Source organism: Oryctolagus cuniculus, chromosome 7, assembly GCF_964237555.1.
Source record: "Oryctolagus cuniculus chromosome 7, mOryCun1.1, whole genome shotgun sequence".
In the NCBI taxonomy this organism is placed as follows: domain Eukaryota; kingdom Metazoa; phylum Chordata; class Mammalia; order Lagomorpha; family Leporidae; genus Oryctolagus; species Oryctolagus cuniculus.
Window position 1 is genome coordinate 126,855,041 of NC_091438.1, and position 10,769 is coordinate 126,865,809.

General features: G+C 44.7%; 1 protein-coding gene across 11 annotated transcripts in view; it reads right to left on the reverse strand.

Moving 5' to 3' along the window:
• MAST2 (microtubule associated serine/threonine kinase 2) overlaps window positions 1-10,769 on the reverse strand; it is a 241,448-nt gene that overhangs the window by 75,936 nt on the left and 154,743 nt on the right. Inside the window, exon 1 of one of the 11 annotated variants that reach the window (XM_070078566.1) lies at window positions 2,045-2,282. The exons of the other annotated variants lie outside the window; for them this stretch is intronic. The gene's annotated coding sequence lies outside the window, so the exon portion shown is untranslated. Of the gene's footprint in view, window positions 1-2,044; window positions 2,283-10,769 lie in introns of those variants that run through there. 11 annotated transcript variants of the gene reach the window in all.

A 10,769-nucleotide genomic window follows, 5' to 3' on the forward strand; every position in this document is an offset into this window, starting at 1 on the left:
TCTAACTGTCCATCCTGTGTAAGACAAGGCCTCTCCTGTTTTCCTCTCAAGGTTACTGGGACAGCATACTCCCTCCTGGACCCACCATTTTCAGAAGCTTTAACGCTGGTTCTCACTGTTCAGGTATTTTCCTCTCTTTGATTTTGGTACCCTAGGATTTTCTTCATGTTCTCTTGACTTTAGCTGATTATTTAAAATATGATGATATAAGTTAATAATTATTAAGTTAGCATTGTTTAAAGCATTATGCATAGTATCTCAAACCCTTTGAAGTAGGTAATATTACCATTCTCTTTATTCTGACAAGGAACATAAAGCACAGAAAGGCTAATAGCTTTCCCTAAGTCACAACAAGGTGCTAATATTTTTTGAACACCTAATGTAACTTGCATTCTCTTTCCTCTAGGACTTTCTGAATCTGGATATTAAAACTAAAGCTGATTTAAAAGGGAAGTATCCAGAAAAGCAGGGGCATCTTGCATAGCCTAAATTCAGCAGTAACAAAAAGAGCAGATAGAGAAGACAGTAGTAACTACCCCTAAGGCTGGAACAACCACAAATACCAGAGACGTTCTGATTTGGCAAACGGTACCAGATTCTTTAGTCATGACCAACATGGCTAGTACCACCATTTCCAATCCAAAACTAAGGAACAGCAAAGAGAAAGCTATCTTGATTCAAATAAAAAATAAATAGATACAGATTATATCTACTCTGGCCAATCTTGAATTCTTTACTTTATAGCAAAAAAAGACCATCAGAAATGCAAAGCAAGCACAACTCAGTTCCCAGCAGATTATACCAGCCACACCTAAAAATCTCTGCTCCACGGTCCTATAAGAGTCATAATCCACAGTGAAAAGGAATAAGTGCGAATCTAAACCTCCAGGTACCATCTGGATTTCAAGAGCCCCAGAACACTTGAAATAAATCAACAGTTTTAGTAAAGACAATGTAAATTTCCATTTGCAAAGATGTCTCCCTCTCATGTGCCTGAGAAATTCTTAATCTGGAGAATCCTTATTCTTGAAGACAGCAGTGACTTGACCAGCACCATTCATATCTAACTAATAACCCTCACCAACCAAACATTTCTTAGTCACTTTTATAGGATTCTTATTGCCCCAGCACTCTTTATTTTTCTAGTCACTTCTCCATAATTTAGCACCCTTTGATAAAATGGTATTTAAGCCTCAAATTCTAGCCACCACTTTGAATTACTTACTCTTAGCATGAGTATGCACATTGCAAGCATAAGTAAACTATTTTTTTTACATTCTCTTTTGTCAGTAAAATTCTTTTTATCAGTAAAATCCACAGTAGAGGAAATATTTTTTCCTGCCCTACACTTCCATTATAAAATTTATTATGTATTTTCTATGCCACTCCTACCAGAGGAAGCTTAAAAAACCTAACAAACTTTGAAGGAGGAAGTGGCCCACATCCTAGAAAGTGTACTGGAAAAGCCGGCGCCGCGGCTCACTAGGCTAATCCTCCGCCTTGCGGCGCCGGCACACCGGGTTCTAGTCCCGGTTGGGGCACCGGATTCTGTTCCGGTTGCCCCTCTTCCAGGCCTGCTCTCTGCTGTGGCCAGGGAGTGCAGTGGAGGATGGCCCAAGTCCTTGGACCCTGCACCCCACGGGAGACCAGGAGAAGTACCTGACTCCTGCCATCAGATCAGCGCGGTGCGCCAACTGCAGCGTGCTGGCTGTGGCGGCCGTTGGAGGGTGAACCAACGGCAAAAGGAAGACCTTTCTCTCTGTCTCTCTCTCTCACTGTCCACTCTGCCTGTCAAAAAATAAAAAAATAAAATAAAATAAAATAAAAATAGAAAGTGTACTGGAAAATAGAGTAAGAGGGAAAGCTGCACAGGTTATTTCATGACATGAGTGTAACTTTGATTCAAAGTTAGGAATCAATACTCAAAGAAAACTGGTGGACTATACATATCCTTTGTAAATACACAATGGTAGCTAGTTTAATAATAATTTTTTAAAATCCACTATAGGGGTCAGTGATGTGGCATAGCAGGTTAGGCAGTTACCTGTGAGGCTAGCTAGCATCCCATATGGGTACCAGTTTGAATACTGGCTACTTCACTTCAGATCCAGCTCCTTGCTATTGCACTTGTAAAGCAGTGGAAGATGGCCCAAGTACTTGGCCTTTGTCACTCACGCAGGAGACAAGGATGGAGCTCTTGGTTCTGGGTTCAGCCTGGCCCAATTCCAGTTACTGTGGCCACTGGAGAGTGAACCAGTGGATGGAAGATCTCTTTCTCTCTGTAGATCTGACTTTCAAAAATAAATAAATAAATTGTTAAAAAAGAGAGATTATTTGAAAGCAGAGTAAGAGAGAGCGAGAGTGAGAGCAAGAGCGAGAAAGAAACTTCATCCAGAACAGCCAGGGCTGCACCAGGCTGAAGCCAGTAACTCTACCCAGGTCACCCATGTGGATGACAGGAACTCAAGTACTTGACCTGTCATCTGCTGTTTGCCAGGCACATTAGCAAGAAGCTGGATCAGGAGTAGTCAGGACTCAAACCAGTGCTCCAACATGGGATGCTAGCATTAAAAGCAGTGGCTTAACCTTCCGTGTTACAACGTCCACTCCCCCAAACATACTCTTGAAATGAACAACTAAGCTTATTGCACGGAAAACAACCAGCATCACTTGTTGCTAAGGATAAAATTTTATCTCTTAAGTTTAAAAATCACAATTCTGGCCGGCGCCGCGGCTCACTAGGCTAATCCTCCGCCTAGCGGCGCCGGCACACCAGCTTCTAGTCCCGGTCGGGGCGCCGGATTCTGTCCCGGTTGCCCCTCTTCCAGGCCAGCTCTCTGCTGTGGCCAGGGAAGGCAGTGGAGGATAACCCAGGTGCTTGGGCCCTGCACCCCATGGGAGACCAGGAGGAGCACCTGGCTCCTGGCTTCGGATTAGCGCGGTGCGCCAGCTGTAGCGCGCCGGCCGCGGTGGCCATTGGAGGGTGAACCAACGGCAAAAGGAAGACCTTTCTCTCTGTCTCTCTCTCTCACTGTCCACTCTGCCTGTTAAAAAAAAAAAAAAATCACAATTCTAAAAAACGTGTATCTGGGCCGGCACCGCGGCTCAATAGGCTAATCCTCCACCTGTGGCGCCAGGACCCCGGGTTCTAGTCCCGGTTGCTCCTCTTCCAGGCCAGCTCTCTGCTGTGGCCCGGGAGTGCAGTGAAGGATGGTCCAAGTGCTTGGGCCCTGCACCCGCATGGGAGACCAGGAGAAGCACCTGGCTCCTGGCTTCGGATCAGCGTGGTGTGCCAGCTGCAGCAGCCATTGTGGAGTGAACCATCGGAAAAAGGAAGACCTTTCTCTCTGTCTCTCTCTCTATCACTGTCCACTCTGCCTATCCAAAAAAAAAGTATCTGGGGCTGGTGCTGTGGCACAGAGGGTAAAGCTGCCACCTGAGGTGCTGGCATCTCATATGGGCACTAATTCAAGTCCCAGTTGCTCTACTTCCAATCCATCAGGCTCCTGGCTTCAGATCGGCCCAGTTCAAGCTGTTGCAGACATTTGGGGAATGAACCAGCAGATGGAAGACTCCTCTGTGTGTGCGTGTGTTGACCTCTCTCTGTGACTCTGTCTTTCAAATAAATAAAATAAGTAGCACTCAGTGAACTCAGAGTCAGCCCATAAGGTATTCTGGTCTGGCTAAAAAGCCTACAAGAACATTTCAGGTGTGGTAAGCCAGGACACTCATCAAAGAAGGTTGTACTTTTTCTACGAAGGAAAAAGAAAACTTCCACTTTGCTTATGGCCTTGTCTGAATACTGATGGAGTTTGTGGATTCAGAAGGCTTCTATAGCCTAGGTATCTCATGTCAAGAGCCTCGGGCGATCACTGACGTCATGCATAACAGTGTTAACTGTTAAATTAACAACAGGAGTCACTGTGCACTAACTTCCTATGCAGGACCTCTGCTCTCAAAGAGCTACAGTATTAGCACTAATGATAAAACTTGATCCCAAAGATTTACTTTGTTCCAGTGTGTGATATTCTTATACATCATAAGTTCTATTTCTGTCTAAGTGTCAAACTCCATTGCCTGTATTCTTAGGTGTTTTTTTTTTTTTTTAACAGTTAAATGCCTCAAACATGAACTCTTAGATCCATGTCTCTCTGAAATTCCTATCTCATATGTTTTAATATAAGGTCAGATATTTAAAAGGCAGCTAAGGATATTTTTGGGAATGGCAAAACCCTGTAGAATTTTGATTCCAAGATTTGGATCCCAAGCTTTCGTATATAGCTTTAAAATGCCCTGATGCAGACACTGTACTGAAAAGGGTAGCTATAAAAGTTGTTCCAAAGAATTAAGGAGCCTCTAACAGAAGTTCTGACATTGAGAATTGCTGATGACAGGATTCTATGAAATATGGATTCCAGGATTTAGATTTTAAGCCTTGTATTTGCTTAAAAAGCCCCTGACACAGACACACTGTGCTGGACAGGGGAGCTACAGAAGGTGTTCCAAGGAACACCTCCAACATTAGGAATTCCTAAGCAAGCCATGCCTAGAAAGATCCTCTTCAGATCAGTTGCAGCTTAAATGAACGGGACCTTACCAGGCGCTACTGAGCATGACTACCTCAGTGAAACTAGGATTAAACTTCTACCTTTCTACCTCTTAAGTCTTCACAGATGAACCCAAAAGACATGCCTGACTATTCCTGCAAGCCAATCAGACACCTCAAGTACCTCTTCAAAGCAAAAAGGATAAATAAAGCCTTTACTTTCCTCACATCAAGATTGCTACACCTTAAGGTAGACATGCTATACCTGCCTCTTTTGATCCTCTCTAGGCACTGTTATTGATAATAAACTCCTAATGGGTTTTTCTATTATAATTCTCTATGCTCAAGCTAAACGGGCTTTATAATCTACATAAGGGTAGCCTATTACCACCCACTATCTGGAAGTCTGTAAGATACGTTCTTTCCAACTTAAGGGGCATTCCACATACAGTTGGTTCTGTTCCAGTTTTGCTTATGCTGATTAACAAACTTACATATGTTTCAGAACTCTGGCAATAACTGACCATGCAGGGGACACAGACATTGGCAGTGACCGAGACTGCTCCAGCTCACAAAGCAAATTTCTCAGATAAGCTAGACAGAGACTTCCAGATCCAGGACAGGCAGGGACTGCACTATGCCCCTCATAAGCAGGAAGCAGCTATAGAAGATATGATTCTACACTCTTCTGCATCCCTTAGGATTAAGGGAATGGAGTCTCTGAGGGGGGAATGTTGTAGGCAGGCATACAGGATAAAATTGATTAGGTTTGTGAGCTGGAAGGCCATGCCTTCACCATGGCCCTGTGTGACCTCAAGCCCCAACCTGGCCACACCTGTGCAACCACGGGCCAATCAGATTAATTAACCACTTCCCTCTGAAAGTGAATTAAAGGCCTGGGACAAGGTGGGCCCAGCACTTTTTTGTTGGCCTTTTGCAACTGTGGGCCTGTGCGGCTCTGCACCTCTAGGGCGCATGACCTTTGGCCCATCTGCCCCATGCTTCCTGGCCTACATGCTCCTCCACGTGGCTGTCTCCTGGTGCTCAGTATGAACCCAGATTTCCTTCTCTCTTTTAGATAGGGCCCTCACTCTCCTATACACTTCTCTCACTAAATAAAAAGTTTAAAAACTTAAAATCTAGTAAAATTAATAGTTTGAAAGATCAATGAATACATGAATAAACAAAAAACAATTTTTCTATATTCTAGTAACAAACCAAAAAATGAAATACAACAGCAATTTCACTCATTATTAGAAAAATGCTTAATGATAAGCTTAACAAATGAAGCACAAGACTTATATGCTTACAATAATTTTAAAAAATTGACAAGGGGCTGGGCTGTTGCTTAGTAGGCTAGGCTTCTGCCTGTGGTGCTGTGCTAGCAGCTCATATGAATGCCAGTTCATGTCCCAGCTGCTCCTCTCTGACCCAGCTCCCTGCTGATGGCCTGGAAAAGCAGTGGAAGATGGCCCAAGTGCTTGGGCCTTCATCTGGGAGACCCAGATGAAGTTCTTAGCTCCAGGCTTTGACCTGGCCCAGCCCCAGCCATTGCAGCCATTTGAGCAGTGAAGCAGCAGATGGAAGACCTCTCTCTGCCTGTAATTATACTTCAAATAATAAATCTTTAAAAAGAAAAACTGCTAAGAGAAATTAAGAAGAGCAAAATAGACATTTCATGCTTATAAAAACTCAATATTATTGAGGTAGCAATTCTCCCTGAAACTAACCTATAAATTAAAAATAATCCTGGGGGCCAGCGCCGTGGCTCACTTGGTTAATCCCCCACCTGCAGCGCCAGTATCCCATATGGGCACCAGGTTCTAGTCCCAGTTGCTCCTCTTCCAGTCCAGCTCTCTGCTGTGGCCTGGGAGGGCAGTCAAGAATGGCCCAAGTGCTTGGGCCCCTGCACCCACATGGGGAGACCAGGAAGAAGCACCTGGCTCCTGGCTTCAGACTGGCGCAGCACCATCCGTAGTGGTCATTTGGGGAGTGAACAACGGAAGGAAGACCTGTCTCTCTCACTGTCTATAACTCTGTCAAATAAACTTTAAAAAATTAAAAAAAATAATCCCTACCAAATTCTCTTAGGCTCTCTTGTAGAAACTGACAGCTGATCTTCAAGTTTATATGCAAACCAAAGCAGTCAAAACAGATGAAATAATTTTGAAAACCAAGAACAAAGTTGAAGATTTACAAACTGATTTAAAATTTTACTATAAAGGCAGGTATTTAGGATGCTTGCATCCCATATTGGAGTGCCAGGGTTCAAGTCCCAGCTCCTTTCCCAAGTCCAGCTTCCTGCTAATGTGCACCTTGGATGACAACAGGTGATGGCGCAGAGAGTTGGGTCTCTGACACTCATGTGGATACCTGGATTGAGTTCCTGGCTGCCTGCTTTATTCTGGTCCAGACCTGGCTGTTGGGGGCATTTGAAGAATAAGCCAGTGACTGGGAGCACTCCACTTGTGTCATTTTTCTCTCACAGGAATCCCATATTCGAGCGCCTGGGACTGGGTTCCACCCCCACTCCAATCCAGCTCCTTGTCATCCCTGGAAGGTAGCAGATGATGGCTCATATACTTTGCTCCCTACTGCCCAGATGAGGGATTCAGAAGGAGTTCCTGGCTTCTTCCTTTGACCTGGCCCAGCCTGGCAGTTGTGAATATTTGGGGAGTTCACTAACAAATGGAAGATCTCTCTCTCAAATAAACAAACTTCTTTAAAATGTCACATCAATCAAAGACAGTATTAAATTGCACAAGGATAGGTGCAGAGACGAATGTAACAAAAGCGAATATAGAAATAAACCATCAGGGCCAGTGCTGTGGCATAGTAGGTTAAGCCTCTGGCTACAGCACCGGTATTGTATATGGAGACCAGTTCAAATCCTGGCTGCTCCACTTCTGATTCAGCTCCCTGCTGACGGCCAAGTCTTTGGACCCCTGCTTCTGCATGTGAGATCTGAAAGAAGCTCTTGGCTCCTGGCTTCAGCCTGGCCCATTCCAGCTGTTGCAGCCATTTGGGGAGTGAACCAGTAGATGCAAGACCTCTCTCTCTGTCTCTCCCTCTCTCTCTGCCTCTCAAATAAATAAATAAATCTTTAAAAAGGGGGGATAAATTTAAAAAAAAAAAGGAAAGAAACCATTAACCACCATGGTTAGTTGACTGGAACAAAGGCACAAGAAGGATTCAATAGAAAATCAATAAAATCACCTTTTCAACAAATTATGCTGGAACAATTGGACAGTCATATAGAAAGAAAATTAAAAAAAGACCTTCCCTCCGCCTAGCGGCGCCGGCACACCGGGTTCTAGTCCCGGTCGGGGCGCCGGATTCTGTCCCGGTTGCCCCTCTTCCAGGCCAGCCCTCTGCTGTGGCCAGGGAGTGCAGTGGAGGATGGCCCAGGTGCTTGGGCCCTGCACCCCATGGGAGACCAGGAAAAAGCACCTGGCTCCTGGCTCCTGCCATCGGATCAGCGCGGTGCGCCGGCCGCAGCGCGCCGGCCGCGGCGGCCATTGGAGGGTGAACCAACGGCAAACGAAGACCTTTCTCTCTGTCTCTCTCTCTCACTGTCCACTCTGCCTGTCAAAAAAAAAAAAAAAAAAAAAAAAAAAAAGACCTTCAGGGCCAGCACTGTGGCATAGTAGGTCAAGCCTCCGCTTGCAGTGCCAGCATCCCATATGGACGCCAATTCCAGTCCTGGCTGCTCCACTTCCAATCCAGCTCCCTGCTAATGATCTTGGAAAGCAGTGGAAGATGATCTCAATGCTTTGACCCTACACTCATATTGGAGACCTGGAAGAAGCTCTTGGCTCCCGGCTTGAGATTGGCCCAGCTCCAGCTGTTGCAGCTATCTGGGGAGTGAACCAGCAGATGAAGACTCTCTCTCTGTCTCTGCCTCTCTGTAACTCTGCCTTTCAAATAAATAAATCTTAAGAAAAAAAATCAGCGTTCATGAGTTCATGGAAGAACTGACTCTTACACACTGCTGGTGAAAACAGCTTGTTATTTTTGGTTTTTTAAAATATTTATTCATTTTTTATTTATTCATTCAAAGTCATGACAAAGACAGTGACAGATTTTCCATCTACTGGTTCACTCCCCAAATTACCCCAACAGCAAGGGCTGGGCTGGAACAGGCTGAAGCTAGGAGCCAAGAACTTCATTCAGGTCTCCCACACGGGTGTCAGGGATCCAAGCACTTAAGCCATAATCTACTGTCTCCCAGGATGTGTTAGTAGGAAGCCAGATTAGAAGCAAACAGTAAGGATTTGAACTGGCACTCATAAGATATGAGATGTGGACATCACATGTGCTTGCTTAACCTGTTGTACCACAGCACTGGCCCCAGGGTAGGGTTCTTTTAAAAAGGTAAACATAGATTTACCATACAACACAATTCAATTCCTAAGTCTACCCACAAGAAATGAAAAGCTATGTCCACACAAATGTCCACTGCAACATTACATAATAGTCCCAAATTAGAGGCAACCCAACTGTCCATCAACTGGCAAACAGAACAAGAGAAATCTAGTCTATTTAATAATGGAACATTATTCAACAATAGAAAGGAATAAATTCTAAAATGTGCCACATTTCAAAAACATTATGCTAAAGGAAGAAAACTCTAAAGTATATGATTCCATTTATATGAAAAATGTCAGAAAAAGCAAATTTGTTAGAACCAAAGAACAAATCAGTGGTTGCTTAAGGCTGAGAACAAAAGCAATAAGATTAACTACAATTGGGTATAGGAGACTTTTTGGGTGATGGAAGTATTCTAAATTTTTTTAAAGATTTATTAATTTATTTGAAAGTCAGTTACAGAAAGAGAGATCTTCCATCTGCTGGTTCATTCCCCAGATGGCCAACACTGGGCCACAGGGAAGCCAGGACTCAGGAGCTTCATCTGAGTCTCCCACATGGGTGTCAAGGGCCTAAATATTTATGCCATCTTCTGCTGCTTTCCCCAATTAGGCGGGAGCTGCAGTAGAAGCGGAACAGCTAGGACACAAACTATTGCCCAAATGAGATGCCAGCATCACAGGCAGTGACCTTACCTGCTACACCATCATGCTGGCCCCAAGTACTGTAAATTTAGATTATGGTGATAACTGTACAATTCCATAAATGTAGTAAAAGATCACTCACTTATTTACAGTAGCTGGGTTTTGCTGCACTGTATGTAAATTATATTTCATATTATTATGTGTATAAATGTACAGGCCCTTGAGGCTGTACCTGATACACTTAGTGGACTTAAGGATTCTTCTTCCTCCCCTTCCTTCCTGAATAATTGTCTAGAAGCCATTAGATGATGATGGAGGGAGGTACCTGACATGAAATGTCAGACTGGTGAGGGATAAGGGAATTGTTTTCTTAGAGAATGTTACTTGGCTTGGGGTGCTGGGGACTCAATGAGGTGAGGAGGACACACACAGATTGCAAAAGGAGATTGGTTACATACAGAAAGAAATAATCAAGTAATTCACATAAGACTGGGAAATAGGGGCCAGCGCCATGGCTCACTTGGTTAATCCTCTGCCTGCGATGCCGGCATCCCATATGGGTGCCGGGTTCTAGTCCCGGTTGCTCCTCTTCCAGTCCAGCTCTGTGCTGTGGCCCGGGAAGGCAGTGGAGGATGGCCCAAGTACTTGAGCCCCTGCACCCACATGGGAGACCATGGCTCCTGCCATCGGATCAGCGTGGTGCGCCGGCCGCAGAGCGCCGGCCGCGGTGGCCATTGGAGGGTGAACCAACCGCAAAGGAGGACCTTTCTCTCTGTCTCTCTCTCTCACTGTCTACTCTGCCTGTCAAAAAAAAAAAATTTATTTGAACACTATCTAGATATATGCTGATATTCATAAAATTGCTATTTATTGTTTTAGATATGTCGATGGCATTGTAGGTATGTTTTTATTTTATTTTATTTATTTATTTATTATTTTTTTTTTTTTTGGACAGGCAGAGTGGACAGTGAGAGAGAGAGACAGAGAGAAAGGTCTTCCTTTTCCGTTGGTTCACCCCAACGGGTGCACCACGCTGATCTGAAGGCAGGAGCCAGGTGCCTCTCCTGGTCTCCCATGGGGTGCAGGGCCCAAGCACTTGGGCCATCCTCCACTGCACTCCCGGGCCATAGCAGAGAGCTGGCCTGGAAGAGGGGCAACCGGGACAGAATCCGGCGCCCTGATAGGGACTAGAACCCGGTGTGCCGGCACCG